The sequence below is a fragment of the Melanerpes formicivorus genome, unplaced genomic scaffold, assembly GCF_026170545.1.
Source record: "Melanerpes formicivorus ecotype bairdi unplaced genomic scaffold, bMelFor1.0.p_v2 SCAF_200, whole genome shotgun sequence".
Lineage (NCBI taxonomy): Eukaryota > Metazoa > Chordata > Aves > Piciformes > Picidae > Melanerpes > Melanerpes formicivorus.
This window is the reverse complement of record NW_027142552.1, coordinates 90,168-111,283: the sequence shown is the minus strand read 5'-3', so window position 1 is coordinate 111,283 and position 21,116 is coordinate 90,168. Positions and strand designations below refer to the sequence as shown.

Below are 21,116 nucleotides of genomic sequence, written 5' to 3'. Positions count from 1 at the left end.
CCTCAGCAGCTCTGCAGCCTCCACTGGACCCTCTCCAGCAGTTCCCTGTCTCTCTGGAAGTGGGGAGCCCAGCACTGGAGCCAGGACTCCAGAGGTAGCCTCCCCAGGACAGGGGAGAGGGGCAGGAGAATGTCCCCTGGCCTGCTGGCCACAAGCTGCACATCTTCACCTTGTCACTAAGCAAGTGCTGGAGAGGACATTTGCCAGTGGCTTCTGCTGTAGCATCTGGAGAGACAGCAGAGTGCAGATCAGAGAGTGAGGAGCAGCAGGAGTCAGGGGAGCTGGGCTGGAGGCCCCCCTGGCTGCAAGGCCTCTCAGCTTAGCACCTGGTGTGATCCTCCAGCCAGTGAGGAAGGTTGGAAAGCCAAGTTGTGCAGCAGAGAGAATTTCTTGCTGCCAGGATCCCTCCCAGATGACTTTAGAGTGGTGCATTGATTAAGTTCTTCCCAATCCAAGTGCTCAGCCTCTCCCCTGCTCAGCCTCTGCCCCCACTCAGCCCCTCCCCTGCTCAGCCTCTGCCCCCACTCAGCCCCTCCCCTGCTCAGCCTCTGCCCCCACTCAGCCCCTCCCCTGCTCAGCCTCTGCCCCCACTCAGCCCCTCCCCTGCTCAGCCTCTGCCCCCACTCAGCCCCTCCCCTGCTCAGCCTCTGCCCCCACTCAGCCCCTCCCCTGCTCAGCCTCTGCCCCCACTCAGCCCCTCCCCTGCTCAGCCTCTCCCCCTCTCCTCCCCAGGTGTTCGATGTGCTGCCACTCTACGGGCTGCTGCAGCCAGGCCAGAGCCAGCAGGTCACCTTCAGCTTCTTTGGCCACCCCAACGTTGTGGCCTGTGCCAGGGCCCTCTGCAGGGTGCAGGGAGGCCCCAGCTACGAGCTCAGGCTGCGTGGGGAGGCCTCGCTCCTCAGCTACCACCTGGACACCACGGAGCTGGACTTTGGGCTGCAGGTAGCGCAGGCTTCTCCTTGTCTGGAGCCCTCTCTGCTGGGGGCTGCCCACTGAGCCCTAGGGCTAGCTGCTGTGCTGGCTCCAGGCCTTGGAAGCACCACCTTGGAGTGATGCATTCTGCTTCCAAGCTGCTCTGGAATGGCCATCCCCACCCCACCCGAGCTGGGAAGTCTGAGCGGGGAGGTCCCCGGGCGCGGCCGCCCTGGCAGGGGAGGTCCCTGCTGCCTGGGGGCAGGATGGACTGGCTGAGCTCTGGAGCTCCCTGCTGCCTGGGGGCAGGATGGACTGGCTGAGCTCTGGAGCTCCCTGCTGCCTGGGGGCAGGATGGACTGGCTGAGCTCTGGAGCTCCCTGCTGCCTGGGGGCAGGATGGACTGGCTGAGCTCTGGAGCTCCCTGCTGCCTGGGGGCAGGATGGACTGGCTGAGCTCTGGAGCTCCCTGCTGCCTGGGGGAAGGATGGACTGGCTGAGCTCTGGAGCTCCCTGCTGCCTGGGGGCAGGATGGACTGGCTGAGCTCTGGAGCTCCCTGCTGCCTGGGGGCAGGATGGACTGGCTGAGCTCTGGAGCTCCCTGCTGCCTGGGGGCAGGATGGACTGGCTGAGCTCTGCAGCTCCCTGCTGCCTGGGGGCAGGATGGACTGGCTGAGCTCTGCAGCTCCCTGCTGCCTGGGGGCAGGATGGACTGGCTGAGCTCTGGAGCTCCCTGCTGCCTGGGGGCAGGATGGACTGGCTGAGCTCTGGAGCTCCCTGCTGCCTGGGGGAAGGATGGACTGGCTGAGCTCTGGAGCTCCCTGCTGCCTGGGGGCAGGATGGACTGGCTGAGCTCTGGAGCTCCCTGCTGCCTGGGGGCAGGATGGACTGGCTGAGCTCTGGAGCTCCCTGCTGCCTGGGGGCAGGATGGACTGGCTGAGCTCTGCAGCTCCCTGCTGCCTGGGGGCAGGATGGACTGGCTGAGCTCTGCAGCTCCCTGCTGCCTGGGGGCAGGATGGACTGGCTGAGCTCTGGAGCTCCCTGCTGCCTGGGGGCAGGATGGACTGGCTGAGCTCTGCAGGTCCCTGCCAGCCTGGGGGCAGGATGGACTGGCTGAGCTCTGGAGCTCCCTGCTGCCTGGGGGCAGGATGGACTGGCTGAGCTCTGCAGCTCCCTGCCAGCCTGAACCCTTCTATGCTAAGTCCTCCTCAAGGCACTTGGCTGCTCTCTGCTCTCATGCTCGGTGCTGTCCCTCTGCAGGGTGCCCCAAAGCTCAGCTCCTGTGCAGGGCCCAGAGCTCCCTTGTGGCTGGGGGTCCCCAGGTGAAGCTGGCAGAGCCAAGTGCCCTCCTCTCCTGCTGCTCTGCTGTGCTGCCTGCCTTGGCTCTTGTGCCAGTGCCAGCTGCAGGAGATGCCCAGTGCCAGGCCTGTCTCTAACTGCCCGCTCCTCTCTCCTCTCTGCAGCTGTGGGACTCGCTCCTGGAGGCAGAGGTGACCCTGCAGAACAGTGGGAAGCTGCCCTTCACCTTCGTGGTGCTGAGCCCTGGCACGGCCACTGCCCGCAGCCCCCTGCCCGGCGTGCCCCTGGTGGTGCCCAGCACGGTGAGGATGGGGGCAGCACAAGGGACTGTGCCTGTGCCTGTGCCAGCCTGCACTGCCCTGGCTGGGCTTGGAGGGAACAAATGGGGAGCAGGAGAAGAGCAGAGGAAGATCCCCCAGCAGCAGCCAGGGCTGGGAGCTGCCTCTGCTGAGGGGGATGGAATCACAGGATCCTTGGGCTTGGAAGAGGCCTTTCAGACCCTCCAGGCCAGCTGTGCCTCAACTCCAGCCAAGCCTTTCTGCTGCATTCCCTCCCTCCTCTCCCTGCAGGGCTGCCTTGAAGCCGGCCAGCAGCAGGTGCTGAAAGTCTCTTACCTGCCAGAAGTGCCTGGGCTCTTCTGCAAGGCTTTCCAGCTCCAAGTGGGTCACCTGCAACCAGAGGAGATCTGCCTGAGAGGAGAGGGAAGCTTTCCCAGGATCTGCCTGCACCTGCCCAGGAACATCCAAGGCAAGCACTGCCTGGCTGCTCCTCAGGATGCTCCCCTGCCTCTTCCCCCATCTCCCACAGCCAAGCCTGGAGGCTGCAGGGCTCTCAGAGCAGCACTGGTTGCTTCCTGAGTCTCTGGCAGTCCCTGGGGGCTGTGTCCCGGCAGACTCCCTGCTGCAGCCCTGCCGAGCTGCCGGGCGAGACGCAGGCAGGGCTTTGGGCAGGCTTGGATGGGCATCAGCTGGCAGGGGCTGAGCTGCTGCTCTGGGGGAGGAAGCTGGGCAGGGCTGAAGCTCAGGCTGCAGGCAGGAGGAGCAGCTCCCACTGCCCAGAGCTGCTGGAGGAGCGTTGCTGGGAGAGGCGCTGTGGGGAGGGGGCTGCCCAGCCGAGATGCCCACGCTGCCACCTGAGGGGGGGTTTCTGCCCTCAGGAAACAAGAGATGGGAGCAGATTCTCAGGGAGCTGAGAGGGGAGCTGGCCCAGGACAAGGAGAGAGAGAGAGCAGATGTCCTGGGGGAGGCTGCAGCCACAGAACCCCCCCCAGCTGACTCGGACGCCACGGTGAGAACAGCTGCTGCCCCGTGTGGCACCTGCCAGCCTCTCCCCCTTGTGCCATGGATCCCCTTGGAGCCCACAGCAGGCTTCTGGGTGCCCTGCTAACAGGTGGGCCCTCCCTGCCACACTTAGCTGGGACATCATCAGCTCAGCTCTCCAGCTCTGCTACTTGTCCCTGCTGGAGCTGGAGGAGCTTCCTGGCAGCCTGGGGGGAATCCTGCAGGCCCTGCTCCTGGGGATGAATTGCTGGGGCCCCATCTCTAGGCTGCTTCTTGCCCCCCAGCCAAGCTCTGCCAGGTGTGCCAGGTGCCTGAGCCAGCCCTGGGACTGTGATCTCGCTGCTCATCTCCAAGAGGCAGCAGCAGCAGCTTCCTCCTGGCCTCCTTGGCAAGAGGGCTTTGCTCCAGGCTGCTCTGGCACTGCCTGGGGGCAGGCCAATGCCTGGAGCTCTGGCAGGTCCCTGGCTTGTCCCTCTGTGTCTGGCCAGATCAGCTTGGATTGCAGTGCCTGGGCAGCTGAAGGGGCTGGAGTTGGTAGCTCTGGAGACAAGGTCCTGCCAAAGAGAGCTGGAGGTGTCCCAGGCAGTGGGGCAGGAGGACTCCCTCAGCCCTCCCAACAAGAGCAGGCTGGGAGCCTCCTGGGGAGCTGAGCCCATGCCCTGGGAAGGCCCTTGGCTAAGCAGTCCCTGTCTTTCCTTGCCTCAGCTGGACACTGGGCTGCAGGTGCAGCTGGAGGACATCCTGCTCAAGGAGCACATCCTGGAGCAGCAGGCAGCTGTGGCCTGCAGCGCCCCAGAGGAAGCTGCCTTGAGGCTGCCTGCTCGCCGCAGGCTTCTCGAGTGAGTAAGGACATCCCTGGCCGTCTGCAGGTGCTCTGGGGGTGACAGCCAGCAGTGCAGCCCTGCTGCTGAGAGCTGCTGGGCTCTGCAGAGCCTGGAGCAGCTGTGGCCAGCAGCAAGGCTTTGCTCCTGAGAGCTGTGCCGTGCTGCCTGGGAGCAGCTGAGTGTCCTCGCTTCCCTGAGCTGTGGAGCTGCTCTCAGCTCCCCACAGATGCTGGGCTCTGTGCCTAGAGCTGAGGGGACCCAGTGCAGACCATGAGGCCCCTCCAGCCAGCCCAGACACCATCCCAGCTGGGCAGCCCTGAAAGAGGCAGCTCAGAGCTGGCTTCCTGGTGCCACCAGACCACATCTGACCCGAAGAGCAGGTTGGCAAAGTCTCCCTCAGGGACCTTGGCTGCTGGGGGGACTGCAGGGCTCCCCTAGGTCGCTTGGTCCTTCCCTCTGCTCCTTGATGCTGAGCAGTGGGAGCAGCAGGCTCCAGCTCAGGCAGAAGATGCTGTGCAGAACAGATCCTGGCTGTGTTTTCCCAGTGGGATGGCTCTGGACAGGACCTTCCTGTGGCTCTCACAGGGGTTGCTGGCTGCGGCCCCTGGGGCTCTGGGGACAGAGCTGGGTGCAGAGTGGTGAAGATTTCCTGGGGGGGGAGGGGGAGGGAGAACTCTTCTGACAAGGTCCTGAAGCAGTTTCAGGGGTGGGCTGTGGGCCAGGCTCAGCAGCTGCACTGAGAGCAGTGGAGGTGCAGTGGACTTGTGTGCAGTGGCCCAGGAGCTGTGGGCAGTGCCCACTGGCAGCCAGCTGTGCTTGAAGGTGCCCCTGGGAGCTGCTAGAAGCTGGGCCCTGCCTTCCCTGGCACCAGCCAGAGTCTTGGCAGCAGCTGCTCAGGTGTTGGGCTCCAGGGGCTTGAGCTGAGTCGTTGCCCTGGAGTTGCACCTCCCATGCCATGGCAACGTGGCCAGGCTGTGGGCTCAGGAGTGCCCTCCCTCCTCCTTGCAGAGCTGAGCTGCCTGAGTACATCCTGGACTTTGGCTGCGTGGGGCTGGGTAGCATCCACAGGCGCAGCGTGAAGGTCACCAGCCTGGGGCACTTCCCTGTGTCCTTCCAAGTGCCTGGGCAGCTCCTGTGTGGCACAGGTAGGCAGTGCTGGGGACCCTTCCTGTGGCCTTGCAAGAGCTGCCTGTGGCAGCTCAGCCTGAGCCACTGCCACGGAGAGCTCTTGGGGAGCTTTGTCCTGCTGGGGACCTGCTGCTTTGGAGCCTGAGTTCTGCTGGCCAGCAGTGCCCAGGGGCCTGGCCTGCCTGTGGCTGCCCTAACTCTGCCCTGCAGGGGCTGGGTGGGCTGCTCACCTTGCTCCCCTCTCAGCACCTTCTGCTCTTGGCTGCCAGCAGCAGCAGCTGAGCTTCTCTGGGTGCTCTCTGGCCTTGTGTTGCAAGGAGCTGGAGCCTGGGTGCTGCTGAGCTGCTTGGTGTGAAGTTCCTGAGGTCGTGGCACTTGTGCTCAGCCCTGGCTGAGGAGACAGCCTGGCAGGGGCTGTGCTGTATCCAGACAGGCCTCTGAAGCGGCCCTTGAGGCAAGGCTGCAGCAGCACCAAGCGCTGCCCTGCTGTCTCTGCAGGGTGCCCAGAGGCCTCCCTCAGTTGTTTCTAGGCAGCAGCAGGGCATGGGCAAATCTTAGCTGGGAATTCTCCTTTGAAGAGGTCTGAGTGTCCTTCCCTGGCCTTGCTGCAGCTCCTCAGCTGAAACCTTTTCCTTTCCCCCCTTGGGGCCTGGGCTCTGGCTGTGCCAAGCTTTGGGCCTGCAGCGGTGCCGGGGGAGAAGGAGCAGCAGCAGCTGCTCTGGAGAGGCAGAGTCCTTGCCAGGGCTGCCAGCCAGGACACTCAGGTGGCCCTAGGCTGCTGGTGCCCCAGCTGCTGTCCCCTGTGCCTCAGCTGCTTCCTGTCCATCTCTTGAAGGCTTCAGCGTGGAGCTGGAGCGCGTGGAGCAGCTGCCCTGCTCCCAGAGCAGGAGCTTCACCGTGTGCCTGGAGCCCCAGAGTGCCAGGCTGCCGCTGGGCCAGGCGGCCCTGCTGCTGCCCATCCAGGTGCCCTGTGCCTCCTCCCCTCCCTCTGCCCTCACCCCCTGCGGGGGCAGGCTGGGGCCAGCAGCAGAGGCCAGCTGGAGCTCACCTGGCTGCTCTGTGCCTCACCAGGTGACAGGAGGCCCCACGGTTCGTCTGCTCCTGCGTGCCAGGGGGGTTGTGCCCTCCCTCTGCCTCTCCAGGGCCAGGCTGGACTTCTCCCCTCTCCAGTGTGGGCAGTGCCAGGAGGAGACCACTCGGCTCTACAACCAGCTGCCAGTGCCCTGTCAGTGGTTCCTCAGCAGGGAGGAGCCTGCTCAGAAGGTAAAGCACAGACACTCTGCCACTTGCATCTTCTGGGCTGCCTTTCCTGCTTCTCTCTTGCCTCCTCTGCTCCTCTGGCTGCTTCAGCACTTGGGCTCCAGCTGGGCTGAGGAGGCTTTGGAGGGTGCCCTGGGCCTGTTGAGCAGCTGCTGCTTCCCTCCTCTGCCACCTTCAGCCCTTGCTCCTCTCGTCAGGAGCAGCCTCCCCTGCTGCCTGTCCTGCCTCTGCCTTTGGCCACCAGTTCTAGGCCAGGGCTGGCCCCACCTGATTGGGATGGGTGCTCTGAGGCCAGGAGTGCCAGCACTGCAGGAAGCCAGCTGTGTCCTGCCAGAGCAAGGAGACCTCAGCCCCTGGTTTCTGTGCTCAGGTGGACAAGCCTTTGGCAGCCAGCAGGCGTGGGAAGCTGCTGCAGGAGCCGAAGGCCAAGGCCGGCGTCTTTGAGGTGCTTCCCTCAGCTGGAGTCCTGGCCCCTGGGCAGTGGTGCAACCTGCGAGTCAGGTTTTGCCCCGTGGAAGAGGTGAGCTGGGCTGGGGTCCCCCCCAGGAGGTCTGGCAGGGCAGTGTGGGCAGGAGAGCCCAGGCTGGGAGCAGGAGCTGAGCCCTGCCCCCACGGGCAGCTTGCTGCAAGCTCAGCTTCCCCTGCTGCAGCCTCTGCAGAGGGGGCTTGGGGAGCCAAGCCCTGAGCAGAGGACTCCCCTCCTGTCTGGCCAGGGAGAGCTCCTCTGCCCCTCTTGTTCAGCTGCTCCTTGCCCGCCACAGCGGTGCCAGGGCTGTGTCTGGGCACCACAAGCCTGCAGACCTTTCTGCTGAGCACTGCACTGCCCCAGGAGTGGTGCCAGGGATGGGGCACCTCCCACCTCTGGGCACTCCTGCTGCCCACAAGAGGCAGATTGCCAGCAGCCTGCAGAGGGCAAAGGTTACAGCTCCGTGCTCCAGCACTGCCCCTGCCCTTGCTCCACAGAGCCAGCAGCCTTTTGTGGAGCTGCTGGGAGAGGGAGTGCTGAAAGACCTCCTCTGATGGGGCAGGCTCCAAGGAGCTCTGCTCCAGGGCAGCTGAGGAGAGCTGGAGGTGCACAGAGAGCAGGGAGAGGTTCAGCTGCTGGCAGCAGCACTCCTGAGCCAGCAGCCTGCTCTGCTCTCCTGGCAGGGCCAGTCCTTTGGGGAGTCCCTCTGCCCAGCCCAGCCTGGGCTAGCAGCAGCTCTCCCACCTGGCTCCTGGGGGATCAGAGGGCCCTGGGCTATGCTGAGCAGGCTCAGGCTGAGCAGCTCTTTGCTCCAGGTTCCCTCTCCAAAATGCAAGGCAAAGCCCTGTGCTGCTGGGGGGCATCTCCCCCGTGGGGCAACCTGGGCCAGGGGCTCAGCACTCTCAGCATGCCAAGTGTCCCCCTTCCCTGAGCCTGACTCTGCCTTTTCCAGTTTCCAAGCAGCCCTCCTTGTCCTGCTTTCTGTTCTCCATTCAGCTCAGAGGTGCTACTGCCAGCCCTGGCCTCGGGGCACAGGGTGGGTTTGAGGCCCTGGCACTTCATGGAGGAGCTTTCTGCCCTTCTCTCTTTTCAGAAGCTCTACAGGAGCACTCTGAAGATCCACATCTGCCACAGCAGCCAGCACCTCCAGCTGCTGGTCTCAGGCAGTGGGCTGGAGCCACGGCTGGAGTTCCAGCCTGAAGTGCTGGAGCTGGGGCCAGTGCTGCCATCCAGCCCTGGGGCACAGGGCACAGTGGTGGTGAAGAACCCTTGCAGCTTCCCCATCGAGTTCTACTCCTTGGAGTATGACCTGCAGTACCTTGCTGAGGAGCAGGTAAAGAGAGGAGCTCTGCTCCCCACATCCACCTTGTGCAGCTTCAGGGCACTGCAGTGTTCCCAGCCTTGTGCCAGGGAGATGGAGACAGGAAGCAGGGCACAGCCTGGGGGGGTGGTGGTTCAGAGTTAGCCTCTTCTGCTGGCAGGCTGTGGAGGGGCTTGGCTGGTGCTGCAGTTGTGAGGAAGGCAAGAGGGGGAAGCTGGCCGGGGCCGGGGGGGTGGCTGGGGCTGGGGCTGGGGCTGTGGCTGGGGCCAGGGCCGGTCTGGGGGGGTGGCTGTGGCTGGGGCCGGGCTGGGGCCGGGCTGGGGCCGGGCTGGGGCCGGGCTGGGGCCGGGCTGGGGCCGGGCTGGGGCCGGGCTGGGTGGCTGTGGCCGTGGCCGGGGCCGGGGCCGGGGGCGGGCTGGGGGTGGCTGGGGCTGTGGGCGGGGCTGTGGGCGGGGCTGGGGCCGGGGCTGTGGGCGGGGCTGTGGGCGGGGCTGGGGCTGGGGCTGGGGCTGTGGCCGGGGCCGGGGGCGGGCTGGGGCTGGGGCCGGGGCTGGGGCCGGGGCTGTGGGCGGGGCTGTGGCTGTGGCTGGGGCCGGGGCCGGGCTGGGGGTGGCTGTGGGCGGGGCTGTGGCTGGGGCTGTGGGCGGGGCTGTGGCTGTGGGCGGGGCTGTGGCTGTGGGCGGGGCTGTGGGCGGGGCTGGGGCTGTGGGCGGGGCTGGGGCTGTGGGCGGGGCCGGGCCGGGCTGGAGCTCCAGCAGTGCCTCCCAGGGGTGGTTTCTCCTCCCCATGCACAGATCCTGAGGGCGCTGGAAGGCTTCGACTGCCGCAGCACCTTGCTGCTGCCTCCTCGTGCCCCGGGGGAGCAGCTGCCTCCAGAGCTGCTGCAGCTGTCTGGGGGCCAGAAAAGGCTGCAGGATCAGCAGGCCAAGGCCAAGCCTGAGCAGCCCACAGCCCAGGACGAAGGTGAGGCTTTGCTCTCGGCTGTCCTGAGTGGGGGCTCAGCAGGGAGCCCAGCCCCCAGCTCTCCAGGGCCTCATTCTCTGGGGCTCCAGCAGTCCTCATGCCCCAGCTGGGTGGAGCAAGGCCCTGGTGAAACTGTGGCTTGGGACAGCCAGGAGTGCAACCAAAGCCAGCTCCTATCTGCCCTGCCTGGGGAAGCAATGAGGATGGCTCCTGGCAGGGGGGAGCAGGGCCAAGGGAAAGGCCTGGGCAATTTGCCTCAGCTTTGCCAAATGAGCCTCAGCTTTGCCCCAGCAGCTGCTGGGATCAGGGTGATGGTGAAGCTGTGCTAGGCAGGGCAGCACCGCTGCTGTCCTCTCTGGCACTGCAAGCTGAGGAGGCTCTGGGTGACCTCCTGAGGGCTGTTCTGGGCAATTCAGAGCCCAGCCACATCTGCTGCAGTGCCATTCCTCAAGCACCCAGCTCCTGCATGAGCCCCAGATGGAGCCTCTGCCTTGGGACTGTCTCAGATGCTCCTTTCTGGCTTTGCCCTTCTTGCTCAGCAAGCTTGGCACCACGCTCCCATGAGGGCCATGTGGGCAGCTCATGGCAGGAGACCGGGCTTCAGTCCTGTTGGGTGTTGCTGCATGCTCTGCTCTCCTCTTTCTGCCAGCCCATCCACTTGTGGGCACCTGGAGCAGCATCCAGGGCAGAGCCTGATCTGCACAGGCTTGAGAGGAAGGGCAGGGCGAGCCCATGGGTGTGCCATTGGCTTGAGCAGAGTCTCCTCTGCCGGGAGCCGAGGGGCTGGTGAGGATGAGGAGGATGACAGGAGGGCAGGAGGCTGACTCTTGTACCTGTGTGTGCACAGCAGAGCATCAGCAAAGCACCACTGGCACCAGGGAGGCCTCAGAAGAGCCGCAGGCCAGCCCAGTCCATAGGGTCCTGGCCCTGGGCAGCGCTGCGTCTGCCGAAGGAGCTGCAGCCCCACAGGGCAGGGGCATCGTGGTCATCGTCCATGGGGCACCCCTGGCAGGTAGCTGAGCTGCAGCCTGGGCTGTGAGGAGGGGGGAAGCAGGGGAGATGTGTCCTGGCGGCCCATGGCGCTGGCTTGAGCGGCTGAGGTGCCGGGAGGTGAGGCACGGCTCTGCCGGGCTGGCCCCAGGCCCTCAGCAGCTGCTGCCAGGGCTGTGGCTCCTCCTGTGCCCAGGCAGCTGGGCTCTCGTTCCCCCCAGGAGGGTGAGCCTGTCCCCGTGGCCGCATGGCACCACGGTGGCTGCCGTGCTCCACGTTGCCTTGCGGAGCGCTCCCCAGCCCCGAGCTGTGCCCAGCTGCTGCCCGAGGCAAGGGCAAGCAGCCCAGGGCAGGGCAGGGTCCGAGCGGTGGTGGCACAGGGCTGGAAGCGGCAGCCTGGGCGCAGGCTTGAGGTGGGCTGCAGCCCTCAGCTGCGTGGGGGCCTGGCAGAGCCTGTCCCCGGCAAGCCCTGCGGCCGCAGGGGTCCCCAAGCAGCCTCCCTCTCTCTGCAGGCAAGACGTCGGCAGCGGCCGCCCTGGCCAAGCACTACGGCGCCGCCTGCCTGTCCCTGGACGCTGTGGTGAGCGAGGCCTTGGCGGCCGGGAGCAGCGCGGCAGGGCGGCGAGCCCGGGAGCTGTGCAGCGCCGGCAGCCAGCAGAGCCCGCAGCAGCCACAGGATGGCCGTAAGGAGCCAGGCTGGGCCCGGAGCGGCGCTGCGGGAGCCCCCGGGGCTGCGCCTCTGCCGGCTCCAGAGCAGTGGCACGGCCCCGGGGGGCTTGGGGAGCAGGGCTGCGGCGCGGAGCAGGGCAGAGCCCTTCCGAGAGCCTCTCTGGGCACTCAGGCTGCAGCCCGAGGGCTCGGGCAGGGGCACTCTGCCTCCTCTACACACCTTCCTTTGCTGGGGCTGGGGGAGCAATCTTCCAGCATCTTCCTGGGAGCTTTTCTCTTGCCTGCTAGCTCCAGCCTGGCCCTTGTGGCCATCAGCTGGGCTCTGCTTGGGCTGCTTTTGCAGTGCTCAGCTGGGAAGCTGCCTGGCCTGAAAGCTGCTGGCAGGAAGAAGGCTCTGGCTCCCTGCTGGGGTTGTCTCCCGTGGAGCTCTTAGCTCCATGGAGATGGGCAGCAGAGGTTGGGCAGTGCATCCAGAGCTCTGTGCCTTGCAAATGCACTGTCCCTGCCAGGGTGCCCACTGCTCTGGAAGGTGCCTGGCTGCTCCCCACAGCAGCCCCCTGAGTCCTCTGTGCCCTCTGCAGGCTCCCCGGGGTGGCGACGCTACTCCAAGGCCAGGCTCAGCCGCAGCCTGAGCCAGCCCAGCTCTGGGGACAGAGGCAGCCAGCACTCCCTCAGCTCACCAGGCCAGGCCAGAGCTGGGGCAGGCCAGAGGAAGATGTCTGTGGTGAGACAGCTTGCAGCAGAGTCCTCAGGCTCCCAGGTGAGGCCTGGCCTGCGCTGGCTGATGCCAGGGCCCTTTCCCTTCCCTTTGGGAGCTGTGTTGCCTGGGGCAGGGCTGAAGGAGGATCAAATGCAGCTGCTGAGCCAGCACTGCCAGCTCAGCACTGCACCCTGTCCCGCAGCACCCCATCTCTGTGGCTTTCCAGTGCCTCAGGGGTGGGGACTGCAGCACTGCCCTGGGCAGCTGAAGGTCAGGCTGGCCCAGCAGGACCCTTCCTGGCCCCACGCTGCCTGGGCCTGAGCTCCTGCTTGTCCTTCCTGTGCTGTGGGCTGCTGCCAGCGCTGGGGGCTGCTGCTCAAGGGCTGTGCTCTGCAGGCTTGTCCCCTGCAGCCTCTGGCCCACGCTTGCCTTTGAGTTTCTTGCTAGTGAGAGCTCCCAGGCCAGCAGCTGGGATTGCTCAGGGGGTTCCCAGGGGGCTTTCTGCTCTGGGGATGTTCAGTGTGCTGCTGTTCAACCCCCAGGGCTCCTCTGGCTCTCCTCTGGTCTCGGCGCCTCCGGCACAGCTGCGGCTCAGCCCCAGGGGCAGCGGCGTGGCAGAGCTGGGCCTGGGGAGCTGTGTGCTGCCCCAGGAGCTGCTGGTGGCCATCCTCTCCGAGAGGCTGCAGGTGCGTGGCCAGGGGGGGAAGGAGAGCTTCCTGCTGGAGAGGGCTGGGAGAGGAGGAGGAGTCCTGCTGTTGGAGGGCTCCTGGGCTCAGTACATTTGGGGATGACACCCAGCTGGGGGCAGGAGTTGATCTGCTGGAGGGCAGAGAGGCTCTGCAGAGGGACCTGGACAGGCTGGACAGCTGGGCAGAGTCCAAGGGCAGGAGATTGAACACATCCAAGTGCCAGGTGCTGCACAGTGGCCACAGCAACCCCAGGCAGTGCTACAGGCTGGGGTCAGAGTGGCTGAGAGCAGCCAGGCAGAGAGGGACCTGGGGGTAGTGGCTGATGGTAGGCTGAACATGAGCCTGCAGTGTGCCCAGGGGGCCAAGAGGGCCAATGGCATCCTGGCCTGCATCAGGAAGAGTGTGGCCAGCAGGAGCAGGGAGGTCATTGTGCCCCTGTACACTGCACTGCTGAGGCCACACCTTGAGTCCTGTGTCCAGTTCTGGGCTCCTCAGGTTAGGAAGGAGGTTGAGTTGCTGGAAGGTGTCCAGAGAAGGGCAAGAAAGCTGGGGAGGGGTCTGGAGCACAGCCCTGTGAGGAGAGGCTGAGGGAGCTGGGGTTGCTTAGCCTGGAGAAGAGGAGGCTCAGGGCAGACCTTCTTGCTCTCTGCAACTCCCTGAAGGGAGGTTGGAGCCAGGTGGGGGTTGGTCTCTTCTCCCTGGCACCCAGCAGCAGAACAAGAGGACACAGTCTCAGGCTGTGCCAGGGGAGGTTCAGGCTGGAGGTTCTACACAGAGAGAGTGATTGCCCATTGGAATGGGCTGCCCAGGGAGGTGGTGGAGTCCCCATCCCTGGAGCTGTTCAGGAGGAGACTTGATAGGGTGCTGGGTGCCATGGGTTGGTTGATTAGGTGGTGTTGGGTGAGGGGCTGGACGTGATGACCTTGAAGGTCTCTTCCAGCCTGGTCTGTTCTATTCTGCTCTCTTCTCCTTGGGGGAAGCTGCAGATGCCAGCAGCTGGCAGGGCCCTGGGGACAGCTCAGAGCTGGGGACAGCTGCTTGCTGCCCTCTGCCAAGGGGCTTCACCCAGTGGCCCAGAGCTGCAGGCAGGGCACAGCTGATTTTGTCTTGGCCTTTCTCCACAGCTGAGGGACTGCTGCCAGGGAGTGGTGTTTGATGGCCTGCAGAGCCTCTGTGCAGGCAGCACGCTCTCTGCTCTCCTCTGCCTGCTCCAGGCTGTGGGAAACCGACCCCACATCTACTTTGTCAACCTGCTGCAGGACTATGGCTCTTGGCAAGCCAGGCAGGCAGCTGCAGAGGAGCGGGCAGGTGAGGCTCCTCATCTCCCTGCCTCCCAAGGCTTCTCCCCTCAGCCCTCAGCCCTGCCCAGGTGGAGCTGGCTCAGCAGCACAGCTGGGGAGAGGTGTTTGTAGGAAGCCTTCAGCCTCCTTCCTGCTGCCAGCACAGCAGGGCTGAGGCTGGGAGACTTCTCTCAGGCTGCAGCACTGAAGCTGGGGCCCAAGTGCAGGCTGCTGGGGCTCAGTGTCTGAGCAGCAGCCAGCTGTGCCCCACGCTGGGGCCTGAGCCCAGCAAGGCAGAGGAGCTGCCAGCCTGGCGCTAGCTTGGGGCTCTGGAGCTGGGAGCAGGGCTGGGAGCTCCCTGCTAGCTGCCGGCAGGGGGCTGGGCTGGGGCTCCTCTCGGCTCCCCCAGCACAGCTCTGCTGATGCTCTCTCCTCTGACCCCTGCTGCAGGCCGGGAGCAGGAAGCTGCAGCCAGGAGGGAGGAAGCCCTGCTCTGGGAGCTGGGGGAGGAGGAGTTTGCTGCCCTCCCGCAGCAGCAGCAAGCTCAGCTGGAGAGCAGGATCCGGCAGCTCCAGCGGCAGAGGAAGCAGAGGTCTGTAAGCCTTCTGTGGGGAGCTGCCCAGCACAGGCTCCCGGAGAGGTGTCCCTGCTCTGGGGAGCTGGGCTGAGCTCGGGGGGGGTCCGGAGGAGAGCCCCAAAGTGGCGATGCCGAGCGGCACAGGGGTGGTGCCTTCCCCCTGCCTGGCTGCCGGCGGAGGAGAGAGCTTCCTGCTGGGGGCTGAGAACATCTCCTGCTCCTGCTGGTGCCGAGGCCTCGGGCTCAGAGCCTGCTGCAGGCAGCTGGGCTCTGTGCTTGCCTTGCCCTCGCCCTTCGGAGGCTCTCTGAGTTCGTGGCCTCGGTTCCATCCCCTTCAGCCCTCCCTCCCCCAAGCAGGGGGGGTGTGCTGTGGGGCTGTGTGAGGCACAGCTGTGTGAGGCCAGAGAGCAGAGGTTTGCCTGGGTCACAGCTGGGCTCCAGCAGGACTCCTGTTTTGCAGGAGGGGAGCTCCTGCAGCCCCTGGGTGCTGTGACTGTGCTCTGGAAGGAGCAGGCTGTGCCCAGGGAGAAGGGCTGAGGAAGCCCAGGGCTGTGGGGGTGACTCTCAAGAGCTCTTTTCCCTTTGCCTCGCTGCAGGCTGCAGCTGGCTAGAGAGCAGCAGGAGCAGCAGCAGCGCTGCAAGGAGGCAGAGGAGCTGGAGCAGCAGGGCAAAGGCAAAGGGAAGAGAAGCCTGGTCAGGCAGGTGGGTGGCTGTGTGAGCAAGAGCCCTGGGCACCTTGCTGCTGAGCTGCAGCACTGCTGAGAGCCCAGCAGCCCCAGGCCCTGCTGGGCAGCCTGCTCCTGCTTGGGGCTGTGCTGGGAGACAGCAGCTGCTGCCTGCTGCTGCTGCTTCCCTGGGGGCTTTGCCACGGCCCTGTGGCTGAGCTGCTCTTCTGGGATCAGGCTGCCTCTGAGTCCTGGCTCCACACAACTCCAGGCATGCCCTGGGAAGGCCTGGATGGCTTTGCTCCAGCGTTTCTCCCTGCCCTGCCTGTGCCCTGCAGCCCTGAGCCAGGTCCCCTCTGGGAAGTGAGGTCTGCTCCTGCCTGTCTGGCAGGAGAGAGCAGCAGGGCCAGCAGCAGGGCCCAGGTGTCTCTTGCCAAAGAGCCAGGGGTGCTGAGCAGCCCAGAAAGGAGCCCCAGGGCCTGCCCAGGAGGAAGGAGGCCTCTGGAGTTCCCTGCTGGGCTTGGAGCAGCTCCTCAGTTGCTGCCTCCTCGTGGGTCTGGCGCCGAGGCCTTGGGTTTCAGTGGAGCTCCAGTGGGTGCCAGCTGCCTTCTGGCCTGGGATTTGTAGAGCACCTAGCACAGGTCTGGGGTGAGGCTTGGGCTGCTCTTGCCAAGATCTTCAGTGTCCTGCAGCTTGGAAATGCTGATGGCTTTCTCCTGCTCCTCCTGCCCAGAGCACAAAGACATCGAGCGGCAGCAGCAAGGAGGCCCCCGGCAGGCAGCAGAGCATCCCCAAGAGGAGGACCGAGAAGGGCTCTGCCCAGGAGTGCTCAGCCTCTGCTGCACCTGGCAGGGAAGAAGAAGAGCAGCAGAGCAAGCTGGGCCTGGCAGACAGCTGCTCAGGGGAGCAGAGCGAGCAGAGCTTGGCCCTGCGGTTCCAGAGCTACGAGGCGTCACGGCAGCATGTGGCTCATCTCTTGTCCTGCTGGGACAGGGTGCAGGGTGTCCCTGCAGAGCCGGGGGTGCTGCAGCCAGCAGGCCAGCAGCAGCCTTCCCCCCGCCTCAGGAGGCAGAAGTCTAGAAAGGAGCTCCAGAAGAGGCTGGGGGAGCGCAAGCTGGCCCAGCTGGAAGGGGAAGGTGCAGCAGGGGCAGGCGGCGGCCAGGCAGTCGGGGTGCCCTGCCTAGACATCGAGGTGCTGAGCTGTGCAGATGTGCTGAGCACCATCCTGGAGAGCAGGAGGCTGCCAAGGCCGGAGCAGGTAGAGCCCCGCGAGGCTCAGCGCCGGAGCCTGCCCCGGGGGGGCCCTGGGGCCTTGTGTCCCAGCGGGTGCCAAGGGCACAGAGCCTTGCCCAGGCTGCTGCTGCTGCCCCACAGCAGCCTTGTGGCTTGGCTGGGGGCAGCCAGGGAGTGCTCTCTGTGCAGGCCTCCTGCCTGCCAGCTGCTCTCCCGCTCTGGAGAGAAAGGTGGTGCCAGGCCAGCTCCAGGGCACTGCTTCCTTCAGCTGAGCCACTCGGAGCAGAGATTCCTCTGCAGGTGCCCCCTGTGGGCCCTGGCCCTGCTCTGGAGCCTGCCCAGCAGCCTGGGCTGGGGGTGGGGCTGTGCTCCACCTCCCTCCATCAGAGCTGACCAACAGCTGAGTGTCTTTCAGGAGGGGTGAGGATGGAGGTGCCGGGAGCATGACCGAGGTTTGCTCTTCTGCCCTAGGTCCTGGATGAGCTGGGCCTGGGTCCCTCAGGGCCCCCCCTGCCCCCCACTGCTTTCTACTCTGTGGCTCACTACCCAGCCAAGAGAGAGCTGCCTGTGGCAGAGGCCGACCAGCACTTTGTCCTCCTGCCACAAGGTGCCCCAGGGCCAGAAGAGGAGGCTGCTTCTGTGCGCACAGTGAAGGTGCCAGGGCTGGATGGGGGCGGGGGGGGTGGCAAAGGCTCAGAGTGGAAGGGCAGTGAAGAGGTGCCAGGGCCCCAGGCCTGCAGCCATCCCTTCTGGCTGTCCAGAAGAGACAGAGCTCTGCTCTCTGCCCTGAGCACAGGGGAAGTCTGGGAGGGAGAGAGCCTCCCCTGAGGGGGTGCTGCCCCTGTGCTCTGCTGAGCCCCCCCTGCAGGGCTGGCTCTCAGGGCACATTTCCCTTTGCTCTCTCCCTTTGGGGTGAAGTTCTCAGAGGAGCAGGGAGCCCCAGGCAGAGGCCACTGGAGGGGGGCAAAAGCCTCCAGCAGCCAGGAAGCTGTGAGGAGGAAGCGGAGCTCTGGGGATGGCAGGAGAGCTCTGCGCAGGTCAGCCACGGTAGCCTCCATCCATCCCTCTGAGGAGGGCCGAAGGCCCACGGGCACTGTGCCAGCCCCAGAGAGCTGTGCCAGGTGAGCCGTGGGGGAGGAGGGATCCCTCTGCTTCAGGGCCAGCTTGCCAAGGAGGCTGCTGAGCCCAGCTCCCCCCCAGCAAGTGCCCAGCTCCTCCTGCTCTCCTTTGCTCCTCAGCAGTGCCTGAAGGTTCCTCTTTCCCTGCCAGGAGCAGCAGCTACCGCTGGGTAGTGCCTGCCCAGGGCCAGGTGGTGCTGCAGGTCCACTTCAGCTCGGCGCTGCTGGGCAGCTTTGAGCAGAGGCTGCACTTTGAGCTGCTGGGCACCAAGCGCCCCTACCAGCTGCACTGCAGGGGCACCTGCCTGTACCCCACCATCAGCCAGGAGCCACGGTAAGGCTGGCCCCTGGGGCCATCCCGCTCTGCTGCCCCTGAGCTCAGAGCTGAGACTCTGCCCCTCAGCCCCTCAGCCCCCCAGCATCTCTTGCTGTGCTTGGAGCTGGGCAGCGCTGCTGCTGCCTCGGCCAGCGCTCAGAGTGGGGGCTCTGGGAGCAGGTGTTGTGCTCAGAGCATCTCACAGCTCCTCACTCCCTGTGCCCAGGGAGGTGTTTCCTCGCTGCAGGCAGAGCAAGGCAGCTGAGGCCATCCTCTCCAAGGAGTATGTGCTGGGCACCAGGGTGTTCCACTTCGGGCCGCTGCTGTGTGGCAAGGCCAGGGAGCGGTAGGTGCTGCCCAGCCCAGCCGTGCTGCTTGCATGCAGGGGGGGTTGAGAAGGGATCTGCAGCACCTTGTGCTCTCAGGAACCTGCTCCCAGGGGCACGATTCAGGGCAGGCCCAGGCAGAGAGCTGGGGCTTTGGTGGCTTTGGAGGAGCACAGCTCTGGCCGCTTGAGCACCTAGCAGGCACAGGAGGCTTGGAGGAGCTGGGGAGGGATGGAGCTGCTCTTCCTGCCTGGGGGCTGCCTTGGTGGCCAGAGCCACGTGCTGCCTGCAGCCTGAAGGCAGCTGGGGGTCACTTGTCAGCCCCCATCTCAGCTTCAGCAGCTTTGTGGTGGTATTTCAAGTGCTGGGAGCTCTGTGGGCAGCCTGAAGGGAAGGCTTTCTCTGCTGATGGTTTGTGGAGCCTCCATGACTCTGCAGTGTCAGCAAGCCAGGATGGTTGGAGCTGTCAGCAGGGGACACAGACACCTGCAGAGCAGGAGAAATGGGCTTTCCACTTCCCTGATCCTCACTGCTGGATCAAGTCTGGCCTCAGAGTCTTGTCCCTGGAGCTGCTGCCATCTTCCTGCTCTTCACTTCCCTCTTTCCCTGCTTTCAGGGTTAGGAATGAAGTTTTGTCTGCAGGGGGGCTCTGGAGAGCTGGTGGCATTTGGACCCCCCAGGGAAGTGCAGTTCCAAGTGTTTAAAAGCCAGGAGAGGATTTGGCCAGGCTGAGGAATTGCCCTTTTTGCCCTTTTCTCTCCACACTCTGTCCCAGCCCCGAGCCAAGAGGCATTTGTTAACGCTGGGACTCCTCTTGGGAATGCCCCCCTCAGCCTCAGGCTCAGCCAGGAGCTGGGCCGAGGCAGTCTCCTGGCTGCTGTGGAAGAGAGGAGCTGAGCTCTTTCAAACCTCCTGTCCCAGCCTTTCTGGGAAGCCTGCAGGGAAGGCAAGCCAGCAGAGGAGGGGAGGAATCCAGGTGCCTGCTGTGCTGCTCTTTGTGCAGGCACCTTTGGGGTCCTGGTGTGCAGAAGGCCTCTGGAGGTGGCCTGTGCACAGCTCTGGGATGGAGGCAGCAAGTGTGGGCTGGGCACTGAGGGAAGCTGGGAATGAAGGCAGGCAGCATGCAAAGTGCCCCTGGAGGTGAGGCTTTCTCTGAGGCTGCTTGTTGGAGCTGCCCTGCAGCCTTTGCCCCTTCTGTGGCCAGGTCCAAGGCTGTGCTGCAGGCTGGCAACCGCGAGCAGCTCTCCATCCGCAACGTCAGCCCCTGGGAGGCAGAGGTGCACTTCTCCTGGGAGCGGGGGTGGCAGCAGGGGCACCTTCCTCTTGGAGCCTGCCAGCATGAAGCTGCAGCCTCATGAGAAGCAGGTAGGGGCCAGGCTGGTGGGAGCAGCAGCAGCAGCAGCAGCAGAGGCCAGGAGCCATTGCTCCTGCTCACTGGAGGCTCTTCTGTGTTTCTCTTTGCGGGGCTGGGGCCAGGAGCTGAGCGTCTGGGCCTACCCCACTGCAGTTGGCCTGGTGGAGGACAGCCTCATCTGCCGCATCAAGGACAACCCAGAGCCAGTGGTCTTCCAGCTGTGCTGCCAGGGGGTGCAGGTGAAGCTGGAGGTCAGCCCCAGGCAGCTGCATTTCGCCAGGGTGCTTCTGCACAGGTCAGTCAGGCCAGGGGCACTGTGCCGGGGGTGGCTCTGCTGCAACTTGCCTTCCCCTCCCCTTGCCGTGTGGCTGCTGAGATGGGAGCCTGGCCAGCAGCCCTCTGGCTGCCAGCACTTGCCAGCCTCTTGCTCAGCCTTCCTTGCTGCCTTGGAGGTGCCAGGGCAGCCCCCAGCGCTGCTGCCCCGCTGCATTTGCATCTCCCCTGCTGGTGCAGAGGGAGCGGAGGAGCTGCTCTGGCTCTGCCTCCTGTGGCATCCCCTTCTGCCAGCCGGCTCTGCCCCAGGGCCTGGCCTCTGGGGCTTGTGGCAAAGAGCCGAGCCCGAAGGCTGGTTTCAGCGCCGTGGGGAGGGCTGCTGCCGGCGGCAGGGCTGCCGCTGTGCCCCCAGCAGCTGGCACGGAGCCTTGGTGTCTCTGCAGGGAGCAGAGCAGGATGCTGCTGCTGCGGAACAGCTGCCCCCTGCCGGTGGCCTGGAGGCTCAGCGGGCTGGAGAGCCTCGGCCAGAGCTTCTGGGTGTCGCAGAGCCAGGGCACGGTCGGGCCCCGCTCGGAGCTGGCCGTGCAGCTGTGCTTCAGGGCCAGCAAGCCTCTGAGCGTGGAGAAGAAGATCCGCTTGGAGGTGAGGGCGCAGGGCCCTGCCTGGCAGCGCTGGGCAGAGTGCTCTGGGCCCTGCAGCCTGTGCCTGAAGGCCCAAGGAGGAGCCCTCAGCAGATGCCTTTGTCCCCACCTTGCCTGGGCCCTTAGCAGCAAGAGCCCCTGGCTGGAGGATGCTGCTTGGCAAGCTCTCAGTGCTGAGCAAGGGCTGAAGGGTGGGGGGCAAGAGGCTGGGGCCAGGCTTTGGCAGCAGTGCCCAGCAACAGGCCGAGGGGCAATGGGCAGAAAGCAGAAGCCAGGAGGTTCCAGCATCTGTCTGGTGAGGCTGCTGGAGCCCTGCAGCTGGCTGCCCAGAGAGCTTGTGGAGTCTCCTGCTCAGGCTCTTAAGGCAGAGCAAAGAAATCTCTGCCTGGGTTTTGCTGCCTGTGGTTGAGAGGCTGCCTTGCAGGGAGGCTGCTGTGTGCTGAGAGAGAGAGTTGGGTGTCATTGCCACCTGCTCTGGGACACCTTGTGGGTGCCTCCCAGGGGCTTTACACACAGCTGCTGGAGACAAGAGCTCCTCAGGTGGTGCCTGCCAGAAACACTGAGGAGAAGGACTCCAGCAGGGTTTGTTTCTTGGTGCCTCAGGTTTCAGATGCAGAAAATGTCCAGGGTGTGGTGCAGGTGGAGAACATCCAGGTCCTGGCCGAGGCCTACGAAGTTGCTCTGAACATCACCCTGCCTGAAGGTCAGTGGCTGGCCCCAGAGCAGAGGAGTTCAGATGGATTGCATGGCCTTGGCAAGGGGGGAGGGGAGGGGAGGGGAGGGGATGGGAGGGGAGGGGATGGGAGTGGGGATGGGAGGGGAGCGGATGGGAG

The 21,116-nt window shown here is 65.2% G+C and overlaps 1 pseudogene; it reads left to right on the top strand.

Annotated features, from left to right (window-relative positions):
- The window catches only part of LOC137457790 (hydrocephalus-inducing protein homolog), a 63,320-nt pseudogene that overhangs the window by 28,798 nt on the left and 13,406 nt on the right, over window positions 1-21,116 (top strand).